Source organism: Oncorhynchus masou, chromosome 29, assembly GCF_036934945.1.
Source record: "Oncorhynchus masou masou isolate Uvic2021 chromosome 29, UVic_Omas_1.1, whole genome shotgun sequence".
Lineage (NCBI taxonomy): Eukaryota > Metazoa > Chordata > Actinopteri > Salmoniformes > Salmonidae > Oncorhynchus > Oncorhynchus masou.
In genome coordinates, this window is record NC_088240.1 from 86,826,509 (window position 1) to 86,848,589 (window position 22,081).

At 47.1% G+C, this 22,081-nt stretch overlaps 1 pseudogene; it reads left to right on the forward strand.

Moving 5' to 3' along the window:
- LOC135521355 (serine/threonine-protein kinase 31-like) overlaps window positions 1-22,081 on the forward strand; it is a 34,921-nt pseudogene that overhangs the window by 8,062 nt on the left and 4,778 nt on the right.

The window sequence follows — 22,081 nt, forward strand, 5'->3', positions numbered from 1 at the left end:
ATCTATTATACCTTGCAATAGGCAATACAGAGACTGGCGGATTGATTTTTTTCTTCGTCGATTTTGTGATCAGGTTTCCTTGCGATTTTGACCACGAAACACGTTCTGTTGTAGTCACAGACATCATTTAACCAGTTTTAGAAACTTCAGAGTGTTTTCTATCCACACATACTAATCATATGCATATACTATATTCCTGGCATGAGTAGCAGGACGTTGAAATGTTGCGCGATTTTTAACAGAATGTTGAAAAAAGTAGCCTGATCTCTAACAGGTTTTAATAAGAAGGGGCTAGAAGCATCTTATATGGTGAGCTACCGAGTGGCTAGGACAGGCAAGCCCCATACTATTGTGGAAGTATTTAATTATTCCTGCTGCCGTGGATACGGCTGGGGAAATGCTGGGGGAAAAGGTTCAACTATACCGACAATGCCTTCATCAAACAACGCTGTTTCATGACGCATCAGTGACATGGCAGGAGATGTTTTGAAACAATTACTGCTTCACATACAAGCCCGTGAATTCTGTGCGTTACTGCTGGATGAGTCAACAGACGTGGCGGGCCTGGCACAGCTCCTGGTATATGTCCGTTATGTTTATGGGGGGGTCAATTAAGGAAGACATCCTCTTCTGGAAAGCAGCTGCACCCGACGCTACATTGGTACACTGCAGCATCCACCGAGAGGCTCTTGCTGCCAAGGGAATGCCTGACAGCTTGAAAGACGTTTTGGACACTACAATGAAAAGGGATACATTTTAAAGCAAGGCCCCTGAACTCTCATGTATTTTCTGCACTATGCAAAGATATGGGCAGTGACCATGTAACGCTTTTACAACAATAGAAGTGCGCTGGTTATCAAGGGACAATTTATTTTATTTTTTTATTTAGAGACAAGCTTAAAGTTTTCTTTACTGACCATAATTTTCACTTGTCTGACCGTTTGAATGATGACGAGATTCTCACACGACTGGCCTATCTGGGTGATGTTTTTTCTCACCTGAATGATCAGCTCAGAGACCAGGCAATGTGGTGCCAGGACAACAACCTCTCCCTCAGTGTGAGCAAGACAAAGGAGCTGATCGTGGACTACGGGAAAAGGCATTAACATCAACAGGGCTGTCGTGGAGCGGGTCGAGAGTTTCAAGTTCCTTGGTGTCCACATCACAAAAGAACAATTATGGTCCAAACACACCAAGACAGTTGTGAAGAGGCTCGACAACACCTTTTTCCCCTCAGGAGACTGAAAAGATTTGGCATGGGTCCCCAGATCCTCAAAGTTCTACAGCTGCACCATCGAGAGCATCCTGACCGGTTGCATTACCGCCTGGTATGGCAACTGCTCGGCATCCGACCGTAAGGCGCTACAGGGGTAGTGTTTAGGGCCCAGTACATCACTGGGGGCAAGCGTCTTGCCATCCAGGACCTCTATACCAGGCGGTATCAGAGGAAAGCACATACAATTGTCAGAGACTCCAGTCACCCAAGTCATACTGTTTTCTCTTCTACCGCACGGCAAGCGGTACCGGAGCACCAAGTCGGGACAAAAATGGCTCCTTAACAGATTCTACCCCCAAGCATAAGACTGCTGAACAATTAGTCAAATGGCCACCAGACTATTTACATTGATCCATTTGTTTTTACACTGCTGCTACTCACTGTTTATTATCTATGCATAGTCACTTCACCTCTACCTACATGTACAAATTACCTCAAATAACCTGAACCCCTGCACACTGCCTCGGTACCGGTACCCCATGCATAGAGCCTAGTTATTGTGTTACTTTTTTTATTATATTTGTATTTTTTTTAGTTTATTTGGTAAATATTTTCTTAACTCTTCTTGAACTTCACTGTTAGTTAAGGGCTTGTCAGTAAGCATTTCACAGTAAGGTCAACACTTGTTATATTCAGCCCATGTGACAAATAATGTTTGACTTGTTTGGTGGCTGGAAGTAGCTTTGGGGATTTAACATGATAAGCTGCTGGAGTGGAGATTGACTTTTCTGTTTAGGCTGCTAATAGTTTAAACTGTTAATGTAGCTATGAGCCAGCCAGTACAATAGAATCAACATGGTGTGTGTATGTGTGTGTGTGAGAGAGCCAGCCAATACAATAGAATCAACATGGTGTGTGTTAGAGCCAGCCAATACAGTAGAATCAACATGGTGTGTGTGTGTGTGTGTGTGTGTGTGTGTGTGAGAGCCAGCCAATACAATAGAATCAACATGGTGTGTGTGTCTGTGTGAGAGCCAGCCAATACAGTAGAATCAACATGGTGTGTGTGTGTGTGTGTGTGTGTGAGAGAGCCAGCCAATACAGTAGAATCAACATGGTGTGTGTGTGAGAGAGCCAGCCAATACAATAGAATCAACATGGTGTGTGTGTGAGAGCCAGCCAATACAGTAGAATCAACATGGTGTGTGTGTGTGAGAGCCAGCCAATACAATAGAATCAACATGGTGTGTGTGTGTGAGAGAGCCAGCCAATACAGTAGAATCAACATGGTGTGTGTGTGTGAGAGAGAGCCAGCCAATACAGTAGAATCAACATGGTGTGTGTGTGAGAGAGCCAGCCAATACAATAGAATCAACATGGTGTGTGTGTGTGTGTGTGTGTGTGTGAGAGAGCCAGCCAATACAGTAGAATCAACATGGTGTGTGTGTGAGAGCCAGCCAATACAATAGAATCAACATGGTGTGTGTGAGAGAGCCAGCCAATACAGTAGAATCAACATGGTGTGTGTGTGAGAGCCAGCCAATACAGTAGAATCAACATGGTGTGTGTGTGTGTGAGAGCCAGCCAATACAGTAGAATCAACATGGTGTGTGTGTGAGAGCCAGCCAATACAATAGAATCAACATGTGTGTGTGTGTGTGTGAGAGCCAGCCAATACAGTAGAATCAACATGGTGTGTGTGAGAGAGCCAGCCAATACAATAGAATCAACAGTGTGTGTGTGTGTGTGTGTGAGAGAGAGCCAGCCAATACAGTAGAATCAACATGGTGTGTGTGAGAGAGCCAGCCAATACAATATAATCAACATGGTGTGTGTGTGTGTGTGTGTGTGAGAGCCAGCCAATACAGTAGAATCAACATGGTGTGTGAGACTGAGTGTGTGTGAGGAGAACCATGAATACCGTAACATAGCCACCATGTTACTATTGCAGCATGTTTATTTAAAGACTGTTTAGATATGTAGGGGTTGCCAATACAGTAGAATCAACATGGTGTTGTTTGTATTAGCCAGCCATTACAATAGAATCAACATGGTGTTTGTGTGTGGTTATTAACTGGGTGGTTTGTAGTAGTGATTACTAACTGGGTGGTTTGTAGTGGTGATTTTGTAGTGGTGATTACTATGAGCCAGCCAATACAATAGAATCAACATGGTGTGTGTGTGAGAGAGAGCCAGCCAATACAGTAGAATCAACATTGTGTGTGTGTGAGAGCCAGCCAATACAGTAGAATCAACATGGTGTGTGTGTGTGAGAGCCAGCCAATACAGTAGAATCAACATGGTGTGTGTGTGTGTGAGAGAGCCAGCCAATACAGTAGAATCAACATGGTGTGTGTGTGTGAGAGCCAGCCAATACAATAGAATCAACATGGTGTGTGTGACAGAGCCAACCAATACAGTAGAATCAACATGGTGTGTGTGTGTGAGAGAGCCAGCCAATACAGTAGAATCAACATGGTGTGTGTGTACAATAGAATCAACATTGTGTGTGTGAGAGAGCCAGCCAATACAGTAGAATCAACATGGTGTGTGTGTGAGAGAGCCAGCCAATACAATAGAATCAACATTGTGTGTGTGTGTGTGTGTGTGTGTGTGAGAGAGAGCCAGCCAATACAGTAGAATCAACATGGTGTGTGTGTGTGAGAGCCAGCCAATACAGTAGAATCAACATTGTGTGTGTGTGTGAGAGCCAGCCAATACAGTAGAATCAACATGGTGTGTGTGTGAGAGAGCCAGCCAATACAAAAGAATCAACATGGTGTGTGTGTGAGAGCCAGCCAATACAGTAGAATCAACATGGTGTGTGTGTGTGTGTGTGTGAGAGAGAGCCAGCCAATACAGTAGAATCAACATGGTGTGTGAGACTGAGTGTGTGTGAGGAGAACCATGAATACCGTAACATAGCCACCATGTTACTTTTGCAGCATGTTTATTTAAAGACTGTTTAGATATGTAGGGGTTGCAAGAAGCTCAGGATGATCAGTGATTGGGGTTGTTTGTATTAGAGATTACTAACTGGGTGGTTTGTAGTGGTGATTATTAACTGGGTGGTTTGTAGTAGTGATTACTAACTGGGTGGTTTGTAGTGGTTATTAAACTGGGTGGTTTGTAGTAGTGATTACTAACTGGGTGGTTTGTAGTAGTGATTACTAACTGGGTGGTTTGTAGTAGTGATTACTAACTGGGTGGTTTGTAGTGGTGATTTTGTAGTGGTGATTACTAACTGGGTGGTTTGTAGTGGTGATTGGTGATTACTAACTGTGTGGTTTGTAGTGGTGATTACTAACTGGGTGGTTTGCAGTGGCGATTACTAACTGGGTGGTTTGTAGTGGTGATTACTAACTGGGTGGTTTGTAGTGGCGATTACTAACTGGGTGGTTTTTTTATCCTATGACTGGCTGCATTCCAAATGGCACCCTATTCCCTGTAAAACATTTGACCTGAGCCCATATATAGGAAATGGGATCCAAAATGCCCCCCCCATTTCCTACATCCTGTTCCCTAAACAGAGCACTACTGTTTACCAGGGCCCATAGTGTCAAAGTAGTCTTTTAGAGAATAGGGTTGAGCAGCCTGTGTGTTTTAACTCCTGCTCAGGGAGAAGAGCAAGGCCACAGCCCAGCATGCTGCCAACCTAGTGAAGAAGAAGATGGATCCAGGAGCTGGTGGAGGAGAACCAGAGGCTGAAGGCAGAACGAGAGACCCAGCGCAGGGAGGACCAGCTGAGAGACAGCCTCTCAGAGCTCCAGGTTGAACAAACAGAGTGGAGTGACACACTGACACACTCACACGGCAAGCTTTCCAGGACATTAGTTATGTATGAGTATCGTCTTGTGTTGTAATTTCAGAAGTTGAAAGAGGAGACTGCTAATTATGCTAAAGAGGCAGAGAGATGGAAGGTGGAGAGGAACACACTCCAGAACCAATCAGAGCAGCTGGAGAAACACCTGCAAGTTGCCAAACAGGAAGTGCAGGTGAGACTGGTGTCGTATGGAGCAGATTTCTACTAGTCAATTGTCCCTGAGCACCTGCTCATGAACACATAGCATTAAGAAGTCAACATTCAACCCTCACACAGCACATGAACAAGTCAACATTCAATTCTCACCACAGCACATGAACAAGTCAACATTCAACCCTCACCACAGCACATTACAAATCTGAATTCAACCCTCACCACATCACATGGAACAGCCACTTTACAACCCTCATCAAACATTTAAGCGGGGGTCAACATTCAACCCTCACCACAGCATTCATTGAAGAGTGGGATTCAGGTGTCTCACCGACAGCACATTGACCCTCACCTGGCACATTAACAAGTCTGTTCCACCCTCACCAGATCACAGTTTTGACTGGGCTACATTCAACCCTCACCACAGCACATTAACCAGAGGTGGATTCACCCCTCACCACATCACATTCAACCCTCACCACAGCACATTCAACCCTCACCACAGCACATTCAACCCTCAACACAGCACATTAACGAGTCAACATTCACCCCTCACCACATCACATTAACAAGTCAACATTCAACCCTTACCACAGCACATTAATGAGTCAACATTCAACCCTCACCACAGCACATTAACGAGTCTACATTCAACCCTCACCACAGCACATTAACGAGTCTACATTCAACCCTCACCACAGCACATTCAACCCTCACCACAGCACATTCAACCCTCACCACAGCACATTCAACCCTCACCACACCTAATCTATGGATTTCACATGACTGGAAATACAGATATGCATCTGTTGGTAAAAAAAAAAGTAGGGGCGTGATGGATCAGTGAACCAGTCAGTATCTGGAGTGACCACCATTTGCCTCATGCAGAGTGACACATCTCCTTCGCATAGAGTTGATCAGGCTGTTGATTGGCCTGTGGAATGTTGTCCCACTCATTAATGGCTGTCCGGAGTTGCTGGATATTGGAGGGAACTGGAACACGCTGTCGTACACGTCGACCCAGAGCATCCCACACATGCTCAATCGGTGACATGTCTGGCAAGTATGAGGCAATGGAAGTACTGGGACATTTATCCGTGAAGAGCACACTTCTCCAGCATGCCAATTGCCATCGAAGGTAGGTATTTACCCACTGAAGTCGGTTACGACACCAAACTGGTCAGGTCAAGTCTCTGGTGAGGATGACGAGCACGCAGATGAGCTTCCCTGAGAAATTCTTTGGTTGTGCAAACCCACAGTTTCATCAAATTTAAAGTTGGATGTGGAGGTCCTGGGCTGGCGTGGTTACACAAGGTTTGTGGTTTTGAGGCCGGTTGGACATACTGCAAATTCTCAAACTATGTTGCAGGTGGCTTATGGTAGAGGAATTAACATTAAATTCTCTGGCAACAGCTCTGGTGGACATTCCTGCAGTCAGCATGCCAATTGCATGCTCCCCCAGAACTTGAGACATTGGTGGCATTGTGTTGTGTGACAGAACTGCACACGGTGGCTTTTTATTGTCCCCAGCACAAGGTGCACCTGTATAATGATCATGCTGTTTAATACACTAATTGATATGCCACACCTGTCAGGTGGATGGATTATTTTGGCAGAGTAGAAATGCTCACTAACAGCGGCGTAAAACATTTGTGCACAAAATCTGAGAAAAATAAGCTTTTTGTGCATATGGAAAAACATTTTTATTTTTATTTCAACTCATGAAACATGGGACCAATACTTTACATGTTGCGTTTATATTTTGGTTCAGTGTATAATGCAAATGTTTGGCTTTGTCCTCAACAATGTTTTTTATTAAGTGTGGAAGGGACATGGTAGTGCAGGTATGAGGTTTTAAGGGGATAGACCCGGGTCTGGTTTCCCAAAAGCATCTTAATGCTAAGTTCATCGATAGAACCTTCCTAGGAACATTGCTAAATCTCCCAGCTGTTTCCCAAACCATCGTTAGGAAATTTGCACTTGAAAACTCACTTTGTTTTCGTCTGCCTCAGTCTTTACAATTGAACAAGAAAAATATAAAAATATGCTTAAAATGAGAACCTAGATGACTGCATTATTTTAAAAATACATTAAGCTGATATCATATTGATATTTAATTTTCTGTTTGTAGGCTACAGAGTCTGTCATTTTTGCCTCAATATATTTAATGTGTAACAACGTGCGCCAATGAATGAATGCATTATGGAATAAGCCGCCTCCAATACTTGCAGCCATTAGCTGATAATATCTCTAGTAGCTGATCTGTCGTCAGTATTGTAGAATAATTCTAATGTTAAGGTCAGATTTGAATGGAGAAAAGCTGATCACCCACTGGGCAGAGACGTCAGTTAAAAGTCTAGTTTGATTTGCATTTGGTTGAGTTGTCAACTAACCATGAATTCAACGTGAAATCCACGACAAATGTCACCATGTCATTGGATTTAGGTTAATAAAAGTTCAGTGAAAAAAAACACTAAATGCCCTTACATTGATAAGTTTTGTAAATTCAATCAGTTTCCCACGTTGATTTAACTTCATCACATAGATGTTTGGGGTTGAAATGGCATGGAAACAATGTTGATTCAACCAGATTTTGCCCAGTGGGCCGACAGCAGCGCTGCCTTTTCTTTCAGTATCAACACGTTGCCCAACGCACTTAGCGAACGCTCTTTCTGCGTGGTGTTTTGGGAAACACATGTTATATCTTCGGCTGTTGCAGGAAAGATGCATCGTTAAAACACTTGTAAACCTAAATTCCAACGCTATCGGGAAGCCGGGCCCTGGGTTAGAGTTAGAATGAATGTTATGAAAGACTGAAGGAACGTGAAGGTAGATAATGTGCTAATGTCCTCATTGGCGGCATAAACAATATAGCAGGTGTCTTGTGGATGTATTCCTCCTGTCACCATTTACTTAAAACAACAAAAAATAACACTATTGTTGGAAAAGTAAGCATTTTACTGTCAATCTACAGCTGTTGTTTCCAAAGCATGTGACATTTTGATTTGTGCTACTGTGTCTCTGTCTTTGGTGTTTTGAATTGCTACTCCCTGTGTCTAGGATATGTGGGGACAGTTGAAGAAGAAGGAGAAGCAAGTGGATAAGCTCCTGGACTCAGCGGTGGCTGAACGGTTCTGTCGACTGGCTGAGAGAGTCGATTCTCTGAGAGGATTAAGGTACTGTGATGGTTGGGTTGCAAATGGCGCCCTATATAGTGCACTCTGGTCGAAAGTAGTGCACTATATGGTAATGAGGTACCATTTTCTGACCCCCCCCCCCACACACACACACACCTCTCGAATTGGAATTATTTTATTATAGAATAACGAATATTAAGTAACAATGTTTCATTAAGTGTAAATATATATTTTTTTACAATACAACATTTCACATTGAGTAACTCTTTCTATTGATTTGCATTATCGTGGTTTTATTTCCACTGGACAGGGAGAGAAACCCAGGTAACACGGATAGCGATAGCCTTACGGAGTCTATCAACATTGTCATAAACAACAGCATCTCTGCCCCGGTTGCCATGGAGAAGCTGGAGTCGGCATGGAGAGATTACAGCCTGGCTCAGGAGAAACTCAAGGCCTGTCAGACGGTCAGTCTGCATCCTACTGTTAATGGTTACATCCAAAATGGCACCCTATTCCCTATTTAGTGCACTACTTTAGACCAGGGCCCATAGTGGTCTGGTTGAAAGTAGTGCACTAAATCGGGAATATGTTGCCATTTGGGACACAAAGACACGTGTCTCATCAGATCAGAATACAGTTTCTCATGTTTTGGCGTCCATTTTGCAGAAGGAGCAGCTTGGGGATCTGATAGACAACCGGAATAAGGTGCGAGGTGTTCTGACTGCCACTGTAGAGTCCTTCCTTCAGGAGACTGAGTGTTTGCCAGTCAGACAACGCATGGACAAACTGGAGGTACTGAAAATGAAAACTAGGATTCTGTCATCTGAATAATCTTTTTTCATTCAACATTCCAAATATGTGAAGTGGGTTTGTTATTTCTAGATGACCTTACAGGATTGGGGTTATATCAAGGCTATCAGCTGAACATGCTCTGATGCATCAACATATAAGGATGTGGCACAAATAGCACCCTATTCCATACATAGTGCACTATATAGGGTATTATTTGGTACGCGTACTATGATCAAGCTGTTGTTCCCTTGTGTCCGTGTTACAGGAGGTGAGCTCCTCCCTGACTGCAGTGTTTGGTCCAGCCTCTATGGAGGGGGATGTTGGAGAGCAGGCCTTTGAGCAGTACAGCCAGTGGAGGACTCAGAGGAGTCAGCTCACCAGCTCTGTCAGAGACGGGACGGACAAGGCCCTCAAGGCCCTGTGTACCTGGTCAGAGAACGTTGGCAAGGTACAGAATGACCCGGTACCGCTTTTGGTTTGGGTGAACTGAGGATGAAGAAACTTAAAAAAGAGAGTCTGGGTTTATTTATGTTTTGTGGGTACTGTGAAGGGTGGGAATGGGAAACAACTGTTCTCTTTACTAAAGTGATTGAAGATTTGCCCACGGAAAATGATTTGACATGTAATTCTTCTCCAGCGGTCTTCCTGGGTTTGGAACTGTACAGTTTGGGCCGGTTTCCCGGACACAGATTAAGCCTAGTGGACTAAGAAACATGTTCATGTTCAAAAGTTTTTTTTAGTTAAGCATTGGGCTTGTCTGGGAAATCCTAATCCTCCACTGTCCCTTCAGTTTTTCTGCCTGTCAGCTAACACAGTGGTGGGAGTGAATGACATAGTGGACGGAGTGAATGAGCTGCTGAAGCAGGCAGAGAACAACGTGGCCAAGGAGCTGGACTCTCCCCTGTCAGTCTGGGTGAGTTTGGCTGCGTCCCAAATGGCACCCTATTCCCTTTATTATAGTTCACTACTTTTGACCAGGGCCCATATTTCACCTGTCCAGCCTCCATGTCAGTGAGTCTTATGGTGCTTTGAAGACAACTGGGAAACATGACGTCAGTGATCTTATGGTCGGAAAGATGGCAGAGTTTCCTGACTTGGAATTCTGAGTTGGATGACCGTTCAAAACTTGGTCTTAAACACACTGAAGATTTCTCTGTTATTTTGAACTCGGCATTACCTCACCGTCGTGTTTTTTTAACTCTTTTTGTTTGTTGTTGACTTGTTTGTTTACTCAACAGGAGCAGAACAACCATGAGACCAAGGCAGTGTCCAACGCTTTCCACAAAGTCATGCAGCACATTCAGAGTGAGCAGAGTCTGCTGAGTGACATTATGGAGAAATATCTGCTCAACACCAAGGTGAGAGAATTGTTTTCAATGTTTAAAGTGTTTACTTACCAGATTTTCCAGAAATCAAGGTTGGAAGATTCCCAGAATTTTGAGGGAATATGCAGGAAATCCAGAATCATCCAACCAATATTTCTGGAAAACCTAAAAGTTTCCCTTAATGCTGCGACCCTAATCTGAGTAGATCTTGCTGTTTGTCTTCAACCATATAGCTTATTTTTCTGCTGTGTCAGAACACTAGCAGTCTGGAGATGTGCTCTTATCTCTCAAACTGATGTTTTCTCCTTTATCAAGGATGTTCTATTCAGTTTGTGTTCTATTCAGTTTGTGTTCTATTTAGTTTGTTCTATTCAGTTTGTGTTGCATTCCATTTTGTGTTGCATTCCGTTTTGTGTTGCATTCCGTTTTGTGTTGCATTCCGTTTTGTGTTGCATTCCGTTTTGTGTTGCATTCCGTTTTGTGTTGCATTCCGTTTTGTGTTGCATTCCATTTTGTGATGCATTCCGTTTGTGTTCTATTCAGTTTAAGGGTGAGATGCTACAGTGGCAGAATGCTAGCCCGACTCCAGACTCTCTGTTCTCTGTGAAGAAACGTATCCGCAGCCTGAGGGCTCAGCTGAGGTGGAGACAGGTGGAGGAGGCCAGTCTGGAGGAGGTGAGAGACGAGGAAGTCTATTTAGTGCACTACTTTTGACCGTGGCTCATAAATCAAGCTGCAGTGGCAGTTGTACAGATCATTCATACAAAGGACTTTGACTTGTCAAACAGGGCAGAAAGCGAACACAATATGTTTCCTTATTAATGCAATGTGTTTCCCATTTCCTTATTAATTCAGCCATTTACTTAGATAACTAGCTAGTTCAATTTAAGGGTCACCCTAATGCAGAATTCTATGCTTTTCACACAGGGAAAGAAATATAAATCTCATAATTAATATCTTGCTGCGTCTTGTAAATGCAAATATAAAATGCTTCTTGTTGTAATTTTTGTTCGGCATCAAACTAATTTCGTTCTTCAGTTGCTCTTCTCCACTTGGATGAGAATTCAGGAACGGGCATTCTATCAGCAGACAGCACTGATGTGTAGCTACTGTTCTCCATCATTCTATCAGCAGACAGCACTCTGATGTGGAGCTACTGTTCTCCATCATTCTATCAGCAGACAGCACTGATGTGTAGTAGCTCCATCATTCTATCAGTTCTCCATCATTCTATCAGCAGACAGCACTGATGTGTAGCTACTGTTCTCCATCATTCTATCAGCAGACAGCACTCTGATGTGGAGCTACTGTTCTCCATCATTCTATCAGCAGACAGCACTGATGTGTAGCTACTGTTCTCCATCATTCTATCAGCAGACAGCACTCTGATGTGTAGCTACTGTTCTCCATCATTCTATCAGCAGACAGCACTCTGATGTGGAGCTACTGTTCTCCATCATTCTATCAGCAGACAGCACTGATGTGGAGCTACTGTTCTCCATCATTCTATCAGCAGACAGCACTGATGTGGAGCTACTGTTCTCCGTCATTCTATCAGCAGACAGCACTCTGATGTGGAGCTACTGTTCTCCATCATTCTATCAGCAGACAGCACTGATGTGTAGCTATTGTTCTCCATCATTCTATCAGCAGACTGATGTGTAGCTACTGTTCTCCATCATTCTATCAGCAGACAGCACTCTGATGTGGAGCTACTGTTCTCCATCATTCTATCAGCAGACAGCACTGATGTGTAGCTACTGTTCTCCATCATTCTATCAGCAGACAGCACTCTGATGTGGAGCTACTGTTCTCCATCATTCTATCAGCAGACAGCACTGATGTGTAGCTACTGTTCTCCATCATTCTATCAGCAGACAGCACTCTGATGTGGAGCTACTGTTCTCCATCATTCTATCAGCAGACAGCACTGATGTGTAGCTACTGTTCTCCATCATTCTATCAGCAGACAGACTGATGTGTAGCTACTGTTCTCCATCATTCTATCAGTAGACAGCACTGACTGACGTGGAGCTACTGGTCTCCATCATTCTATCAGCAGACAGACTGATGTGGAGCTACTGTTCTCCATCATTCTATCAGCATGATGTGGAGCATTTCTCCGTCATTCTATCAGCAGACAGCACTCTGATGTGGAGCTACTGTTCTCCATCATTCTATCAGCAGACAGCACTGATGTGTAGCTACTGTTCTCCATCATTCTATCAGCAGACTGATGTGTAGCTACTGTTCTCCATCATTCTATCAGCAGACAGCACTGATGTGGAGCTACTGTTCTCCATCATTCTATCAGCAGACAGCACTGATGTGTAGCTACTGTTCTCCATCATTCTATCAGCAGACAGCACTCTGATGTGGAGCTACTGTTCTCCATCATTCTATCAGCAGACAGCACTCTGATGTGGAGCTACTGTTCTCCATCATTCTATCAGCAGACAGCACTGATGTGTAGCTACTGTTCTCCATCATTCTATCAGCAGACAACACTGATGTGGAGCTACTGTTTTCCATTCTATCAGCAGACAGCACTCTGATGCACTGATCATTCTATCAGCAGACAGCACTGATGTGTAGCTACTGTTCTCCATCATTCTATCAGCAGACAGCACTGATGTGGAGCTACTGTTCTCCATCATTCTATCAGCAGACAGCACTCTGATGTGTAGCTACTGTTCTCCATCATTCTATCAGCAGACAGCACTGATGTGTAGCTACTGTTCTCCGGTACTTTTCTCAGTGTAGCCAGCCATTTTTCACCATTAAAATGACAGATTAACTTTAAACAAAACATTAGGAAATTTAGCTGGCTACATTCTTTCTACAATAAACATTAGAAATATGATGGCCATGCATCGTTCTTTGCAACAACAAAAAAGACCTAGCTTTTTCATTGAAAGCTCATTTACTTGTGTGTCTGCCAGCCAAATAGTGTTACACTTCTGTTGTAAATTACGCTATTGTCTGATGAATGTGTTGTACTAATGTAGTGTCTGATGAAGGTGTTGTACTAATGTATTCTGTGAAGGTGTTGTACTAATGTAGTGTCTGATGAAGGTGTTGTACTAATGTAGTGTCTGATGAAGGTGTTGTACTAATGTAGTGTCTGAATGTGTTGTACTAATGTATTGTCTGATGAAGGTGTTGTACTAATGTAGTGTCTGATGAAGGTGTTGTACTAATGTAGTGTCTGAATGTGTTGTACTAATGTAGTGTCTGATGAAGGTGTTGTACTAATGTAGTGTCTGATGAAGGTGTTGTACTAATGTAGTGTCTGAATGTGTTGTACTAATGTAGTGTCTGAATGTGTTGTACTAATGTAGTGTCTGAATGTGTTGTACTAATGTAGTGTCTGATGAAGGTGTTGTACTAATGTAGTGTCTGATGAAGGTGTTGTACTAATGTAGTGTCTGATGAAGGTGTTGTGCTAATGTAGTGTCTGATGAAGGTGTTGTACTAATGTAGTGTCTGATGAAGGTGTTGTACTAATGTAGTGTCTGATGAAGGTGTTGTACTAATGTAGTGTCTGATGAAGGTGTTGTACTAATGTAGTGTCTGAAGGTGAAGGTGTTGTACTAATGTAGTGTCTGAAAGGTGTTGTACTAATGTAATGTGTTGTTGTACTAATGTAGTGTCTGATGGTGTTGTACTAATGTAGTGTCTGATGAAGGTGTTGTACTAATGTAGTGTCTGATGAAGGTGTCTGATGAAGGTTTGTTAATGTACTAATGTTGTCTGATGAAGGTGTTGTACTAATGTAGTGTCTGATGAAGGTGTTGTACTAATGTAGTGTCTGATGAAGGTGTTGTACTAATGTAGTGTCTGATGTAGTGAAGGTGTTGTACTAATGTAGTGTCTGAATGTGTTGTACTAATGTAGTGTCTGAATGTGTTGTACTAATGTAGTGTCTGATGAAGGTGTTGTACTAATGTAGTGTCTGATGAAGGTGTTGTACTAATGTAGTGTCTGATGAAGGTGTTGTACTAATGTAGTGTCTGATGAAGGTGTTGTACTAATGTAGTGTCTGATGAAGGTGTTGTACTAATGTAGTGTTGTACTAATGTAGTGTCTGATGAAGGTGTTGTACTAATGTAGTGTCTGATGAATGTGTTGTACTAATGTAGTGTCTGAATGTGTTGTACTAATGTAGTGTCTGATGAATGTGTTGTACTAATGTAGTGTCTGAATGTGTTGTACTAATGTATTGTCTGATGAAGGTGTTGTACTAATGTAGTGTCTGATGAAGGTGTTGTACTAATGTATTGTCTGATGAATGTGTTGTACTAATGTAGTGTCTGATGAAGGTGTTGTACTAATGTAGTGTCTGAATGTGTTGTACTAATGTAGTGTCTGATGAAGGTGTTGTACTAATGTTGTGTTTGATGAAGGTGTTGTACTAATGTAGTGTCTGATGAATGTGTTGTACTAATGTAGTGTCTGATGAAGGTGTTGTACTAATGTAGTGTCTGATGAAGGTGTTGTACTAATGTAGTGTCTGATGAAGGTGTTGTACTAATGTATTGTCTGATGAAGGTGTTGTACTAATGTATTGTCTGATGAATGTGTTGTACTAATGTAGTGTCTGATGAAGGTGTTGTACTAATGTATTGTCTGAAGGTGTTGTACTAATGTATTGTCTGAAGGTGTTGTACTAATGTAGTGTCTGATGAAGGTGTTGTACTAATGTAGTGTCTGATGAAGGTGTTGTACTAATGTAGTGTCTGAATGTGTTGTACTAATGTAGTGTCTGATGAATGTGTTGTACTAATGTAGTGTCTGAATGTGTTGTACTAATGTAGTGTCTGAATGTGTTGTACTAATGTAGTGTCTGATGAAGGTGTTGTACTAATGTAGTGTCTGAATGTGTTGTACTAATGTAGTGTCTGATGAAGGTGTTGTACTAATGTATTCTGTGAAGGAAAACTAGTTTCATGCCCAGGTCACTATTTCATGCCCTGGTCACTATTGAAGCAAAACAAAAAGACTTTCAATATAAAATGTGACCCCTGTCAACACACAGCTGGACTCACCAGCTCCCGCTTTCTACTGTTGTGCCATTTCCAAACAAAGATGTGACTGTCTCAACTGTTCTGGGGAACTACGGTGAGCTTCATAATGTGACAGGTGAAATGATCAAAGGCCATCAGCTTTATCTCCTAACGTATTGCACAAGTTGACTGCAGGTATTTACTTAAGTAGCTACAAATATACAAATGTATTGTAACACTTCAACTTCCAGTAATAACATCATCCTATCACTAAAATATGTACAAAGCACAGACTGACCGGCCTGCTCTGCACTAATGCTATGGCTGAACATGCTGTAGATGACGAAAGTGGAGACATGGAGAATGGTTCTGTATTGAAAAACTTACCCTCAAAATAGTTTATAAACGGTTTTATAAACGGTATTGAAAAGCAATCTTTGACTATTTCCAAATAGCCGGTATACTAATGTCCCAGAACAGCTGGCTTGTCTGCATAGGATACCCAGCTCATGTGCTCAATTTGTATCATTATAATGGCAGAATGATTTCCTGTGAATGCAGTAGTGATTAGAGTGGTAATATAGGAAAGGGAGGTTTATTCATGGTTTCTCCTGTCAGGCTGAAGATTTTGACTAATGTACGTCTGATGATTCTGTAAATGAATGAAGGAAGAGATTGCTGAGACAAGAAACACTCTTTTCCATGAAATCGGTCAAGAAAGAAAAGAATATGTACGTTACATATTCCAACATCATTCTGTCATTCTAATTCTGTCATTCTGATTCTGTCATATGTTCTGTCATTCTAATTCTGTCATATGTTCTGTCATTCTGATTCTGTCATTTATTTGTTTTGTCATTCTGATTGTGTCATTTGAAGGTGTTGTATATGTTCTGTCATTCTAATTCTGTCATTTATATGTTCTATCATTGTAATTCTGTGTTCCAACTAAGTCCGGGAACACTTCCACAATGTGTAAGTTCCACTCATCACACCCCTCCCTAATAGCTGTGTCATGTTTGTGTTGTAGATGAAGCTCAGTGCTCTGGCTGAAGGCTGCTGTCCTGAGCTCCCCCTGCTCTACCCTGTTGCAGACATCCACAGCCACATGGTGAGACACAACCTGAGTCCTGACTGATCCAGCTATACCTCTGTACAAGACCATATGGAAACCAGGACATGGTCACATTGTGCTGCAGTACTGTCCCCTAGTGGAAATCTGTGAATGTGTCCAGTATTCTTTCACTGTGTGTTCCTAATTACCATGTTCTCATCATGTATGTATTATTAGCAGCACCTGTCTGACGTATTTCACAGATGTGAGTATGATGACCACAACCGTGTGTGTGTGTGTGTGTGTGTGTGTGTGTCTGAGAGCTCTGGAGGTCTGGTGGTGAAGAGTCTGGACAGGGACATGTTTGATGCTGAGCCCATGAAGGAGCTGTACTAGTGGACTGCAGGCCTCTGGTCTGTACTGAGTTCCAGGGACAGAGGGTCATACTCAAGGTAACCCCTTTTTCACACACCTTTTTAGGTCTACGTCCCAAATAGCACCCTATTCTCTATATAGTGCACTACTTTTGACTAGGGGCCCATAGCGCTCTGGTTAAAAGTAGTGCACTATATATGGAATAGGGTGCCATATGGGAGTTAGAGTTACACAATGTTTTTAACCTGTAAGGCTGTCAGGCCCAAATGTGAACAAACATTTTGAAACAGAATGATTGTTCTTTTTGAACATGTTCAGATATTACTGTTCCTGTTAAAAGACGTTTTGATCACGTTTAGTGCCAACTGAAAGACCCTGGTCTTTTGACAGAGGTTTAGCTGTTATCCTTATTGGTGGTTTGTGTCTGGTTTCCCTGTCAGGGTTACACTGTGAATGAGGAGGGTCAGAGGCCGAGTGTTGGAGAGAACCACCCAGTTTCACAGAACCAGGACTCAGCGGGAGAGTCAGACTGACACTGGAATACTCCCTCTTCTGGCACTGTTCTTTGGCAAGGTACTGCTCACTCAGCTTCCCTGTCTCGACCCAGTCACTAAGCTTCATATGTCTTCCTGTCTTACAAGCCACATGTTTCATGATCTGAGGAACTTGACTTAGACTTAAAGACAATTTATGCATGATCTGAAAATGCGGTCGGGGGCTTCGTACGGAGGGTGTGATGTGATTGTGGAGCCTCCTGAGGAGTGCAGAGGCCAAGTCGAGCTCTGTACCGTGAGCCTCCTGAGGAGTGCGGAGGCCAAGTCGAGCTCTGTACCGTGAGCCTCCTGAGGAGTGCGGAGGCCAAGTCGAGCTCTGTACCGTGAGCCTCCTGAGGAGTGCGGAGGCCAAGTCGAGCTCTGTACCGTGAGCCTCCTGAGGAGTGCGGAGGCCAAGTCGAGCTCTGTACCGTGAGCCTCCTGAGGAGTGCGGAGGCCAAGTCGAGCTCTGTACCGTGAGCCTCCTGAGGAGTGCGGAGGCCAAGTCGAGCTCTGTACCGTGAGCCTCCTGAGGAGTGCGGAGGCCAAGTCGAGCTCTGTACCGTGAGCCTCCTGAGGAGTGCGGAGGCCAAGTCGAGCTCTGTACCGTGAGCCTCCTGAGGAGTGCGGAGGCCAAGTCGAGCTCTGTACCGTGAGCCTCCTGAGGAGTGCGGAGGCCAAGTCGAGCTCTGTACCGTGAGCCTCCTGAGGAGTGCGGAGGCCAAGTCGAGCTCTGTACCGTGAGCCTCCTGAGGAGTGCGGAGGCCAAGTCGAGCTCTGTACCGTGAGCCTCCTGAGGAGTGCGGAGGCCAAGTCGAGCTCTGTACCGTGAGCCTCCTGAGGAGTGCGGAGGCCAAGTCGAGCTCTGTACCGTGAGCCTCCTGAGGAGTGCGGAGGCCAAGTCGAGCTCTGTACCGTGAGCCTCCTGAGGAGTGCGGAGGCCAAGTCGAGCTCTGTACCGTGAGCCTCCTGAGGAGTGCGGAGGCCAAGTCGAGCTCTGTACCGTGAGCCTCCTGAGGAGTGCGGAGGCCAAGTCGAGCTCTGTACCGTGAGCCTCCTGAGGAGTGCGGAGGCCAAGTCGAGCTCTGTACCGTGAGCCTCCTGAGGAGTGCGGAGGCCAAGTCGAGCTCTGTACCGTGAGCCTCCTGAGGAGTGCGGAGGCCAAGTCGAGCTCTGTACCGTGAGCCTCCTGAGGAGTGCGGAGGCCAAGTCGAGCTCTGTACCGTGAGCCTCCTGAGGAGTGCGGAGGCCAAGTCGAGCTCTGTACCGTGAGCCTCCTGAGGAGTGCGGAGGCCAAGTCGAGCTCTGTACCGTGAGCCTCCTGAGGAGTGCGGAGGCCAAGTCGAGCTCTGTGCCGTGAGCCTCCTGAGGAGTGCGGAGGCCAAGTCGAGCTCTGTGCCGTGAGCCTCCTGAGGAGTGCGGAGGCCAAGTCGAGCTCTGTGCCGTGAGCCTCCTGAGGAGTGCGGAGGCCAAGTCGAGCTCTGTGCCGTGAGCCTCCTGAGGAGTGCGGAGGCCAAGTCGAGCTCTGTGCCGTGAGCCTCCTGAGGAGTGCGGAGGCCAAGTCGAGCTCTGTGCCGTGAGCCTCCTGAGGAGTGCGGAGGCCAAGTCGAGCTCTGTGCCGTGAGCCTCCTGAGGAGTGCGGAGGCCAAGTCGAGCTCTGTGCCGTGAGCCTCCTGAGGAGTGCGGAGGCCAAGTCGAGCTCTGTGCCGTGAGCCTCCTGAGGAGTGCGGAGGCCAAGTCGAGCTCTGTGCCGTGAGCCTCCTGAGGAGTGCGGAGGCCAAGTCGAGCTCTGTGCCGTGAGCCTCCTGAGGAGTGCGGAGGCCAAGTCGAGCTCTGTGCCGTGAGCCTCCTGAGGAGTGCGGAGGCCAAGTCGAGCTCTGTGCCGTGAGCCTCCTGAGGAGTGCGGAGGCCAAGTCGAGCTCTGTGCCGTGAGCCTCCTGAGGAGTGCGGAGGCCAAGTCGAGCTCTGTGCCGTGAGCCTCCTGAGGAGTGCGGAGGCCAAGTCGAGCTCTGTGCCGTGAGCCTCCTGAGGAGTGCGGAGGCCAAGTCGAGCTCTGTGCCGTGAGCCTCCTGAGGAGTGCGGAGGCCAAGTCGAGCTCTGTGCCGTGAGCCTCCTGAGGAGTGCGGAGGCCAAGTCGAGCTCTGTGCCGTGAGCCTCCTGAGGAGTGCGGAGGCCAAGTCGAGCTCTGTGCCGTGAGCCTCCTGAGGAGTGCGGAGGCCAAGTCGAGCTCTGTGCCGTGAGCCTCCTGAGGAGTGCGGAGGCCAAGTCGAGCTCTGTGCCGTGAGCCTCCTGAGGAGTGCGGAGGCCAAGTCGAGCTCTGTGCCGTGAGCCTCCTGAGGAGTGCGGAGGCCAAGTCGAGCTCTGTGCCGTGAGCCTCCTGAGGAGTGCGGAGGCCAAGTCGAGCTCTGTGCCGTGAGCCTCCTGAGGAGTGCGGAGGCCAAGTCGAGCTCTGTGCCGTGAGCCTCCTGAGGAGTGCGGAGGCCAAGTCGAGCTCTGTGCCGTGAGCCTCCTGAGGAGTGCGGAGGCCAAGTCGAGCTCTGTGCCGTGAGCCTCCTGAGGAGTGCGGAGGCCAAGTCGAGCTCTGTGCCGTGAGCCTCCTGAGGAGTGCGGAGGCCAAGTCGAGCTCTGTGCCGTGAGCCTCCTGAGGAGTGCGGAGGCCAAGTCGAGCTCTGTGCCGTGAGCCTCCTGAGGAGTGCGGAGGCCAAGTCGAGCTCTGTGCCGTGAGCCTCCTGAGGAGTGCGGAGGCCAAGTCGAGCTCTGTGCCGTGAGCCTCCTGAGGAGTGCGGAGGCCAAGGCGAGCTCTGTGCCGTGAGCCTCCTGAGGAGTGCGGAGGCCAAGTCGAGCTCTGTACCGCATCGCCGTGAGCCTCCTGAGGAGTGCGGAGGCCAAGTCGAGCTCTGTACCGTGAGCCTCCTGAGGAGTGCGGAGGCCAAGTCGAGCTCTGTACCGCAGCGCCGTGAGCCTCCTGAGGAGTGCGGAGGCCAAGTCGAGCTCTGTACCGTGAGCCTCCTGAGGAGTGCGGAGGCCAAGTCGAGCTCTGTACCGCAGCGCCGTGAGCCTCCTGAGGAGTGCGGAGGCCAAGTCGAGCTCTGTACCGTGAGCCTCCTGAGGAGTGCGGAGGCCAAGTCGAGCTCTGTACCGTGAGCCTCCTGAGGAGTGCGGAGGCCAAGTCGAGCTCTGTACCGTGAGCCTCCTGAGGAGTGCGGAGGCCAAGTCGAGCTCTGTACCGTGAGCCTCCTGAGGAGTGCGGAGGCCAAGTCGAGCTCTGTACCGTGAGCCTCCTGAGGAGTGCGGAGGCCAAGTCGAGCTCTGTACCGCAGCGCCGTGAGCCTCCTGAGGAGTGCGGAGGCCAAGTCGAGCTCTGTACCGTGAGCCTCCTGAGGAGTGCGGAGGCCAAGTCGAGCTCTGTACCGCAGCGCCGTGAGCCTCCTGAGGAGTGCGGAGGCCAAGTCGAGCTCTGTACCATGAGCCTCCTGAGGAGTGCGGAGGCCAAGTCGAGCTCTGTACCGTGAGCCTCCTGAGGAGTGCGGAGGCCAAGTCGAGCTCTGTACCGCAGCGCCGTGAGCCTCCTGAGGAGTGCGGAGGCCAAGTCGAGCTCTGTACCGTGAGCCTCCTGAGGAGTGCGGAGGCCAAGTCGAGCTCTGTACCGTGAGCCACCTGAGGAGTGCGGAGGCCAAGTCGAGCTCTGTACCACATCGCCGTGAGCCTCCTGAGGAGTGCAGAGGCCAAGTCGAGCTCTGTACCGTGAGCCTCCTGAGGAGTGCGGAGGCCAAGTCGAGCTCTGTACCGCAGCGCCGTGAGCCTCCTGAGGAGTGCGGAGGCCAAGTCGAGCTCTGTACCGTGAGCCTCCTGAGGAGTGCGGAGGCCAAGTCGAGCTCTGTACCGTGAGCCACCTGAGGAGTGCGGAGGCCAAGTCGAGCTCTGTACCACATCGCCGTGAGCCTCCTGAGGAGTGCAGAGGCCAAGTCGAGCTCTGTACCGTGAGCCTCCTGAGGAGTGCGGAGGCCAAGTCGAGCTCTGTACCGCAGCGCCGTGAGCCTCCTGAGGAGTGCGGAGGCCAAGTCGAGCTCTGTACCGCAGCGCCGTGAGCCTCCTGAGGAGTGCGGAGGCCAAGTCGAGCTCTGTACCGCAGCGCCGTGAGCCTCCTGAGGAGTGCGGAGGCCAAGTCGAGCTCTGTACCGTGAGCCACCTGAGGAGTGCGGAGGCCAAGTCGAGCTCTGTACCACATCGCCGTGAGCCTCCTGAGGAGTGCAGAGGCCAAGTCGAGCTCTGTACCGTGAGCCTCCTGAGGAGTGCGGAGGCCAAGTCGAGCTCTGTACCGCAGCGCCGTGAGCCTCCTGAGGAGTGCGGAGGCCAAGTCGAGCTCTGTACCACATCGCCGTGAGCCTCCTGAGGAGTGCAGAGGCCAAGTCGAGCTCTGTACCGCAGCGCCGTGAGCCTCCTGAGGAGTGCGGAGGCCAAGTCGAGCTCTGTGCCGTGAGCCTCCTGAGGAGTGCGGAGGCCAAGTCGAGCTCTGTACCACATCGCCGTGAGCCTCCTGAGGAGTGCAGAGGCCAAGTCGAGCTCTGTACCGCAGCGCCGTGAGCCTCCTGAGGAGTGCGGAGGCCAAGTCGAGCTCTGTGCCGTGAGCCTCCTGAGGAGTGCGGAGGCCAAGTCGAGCTCTG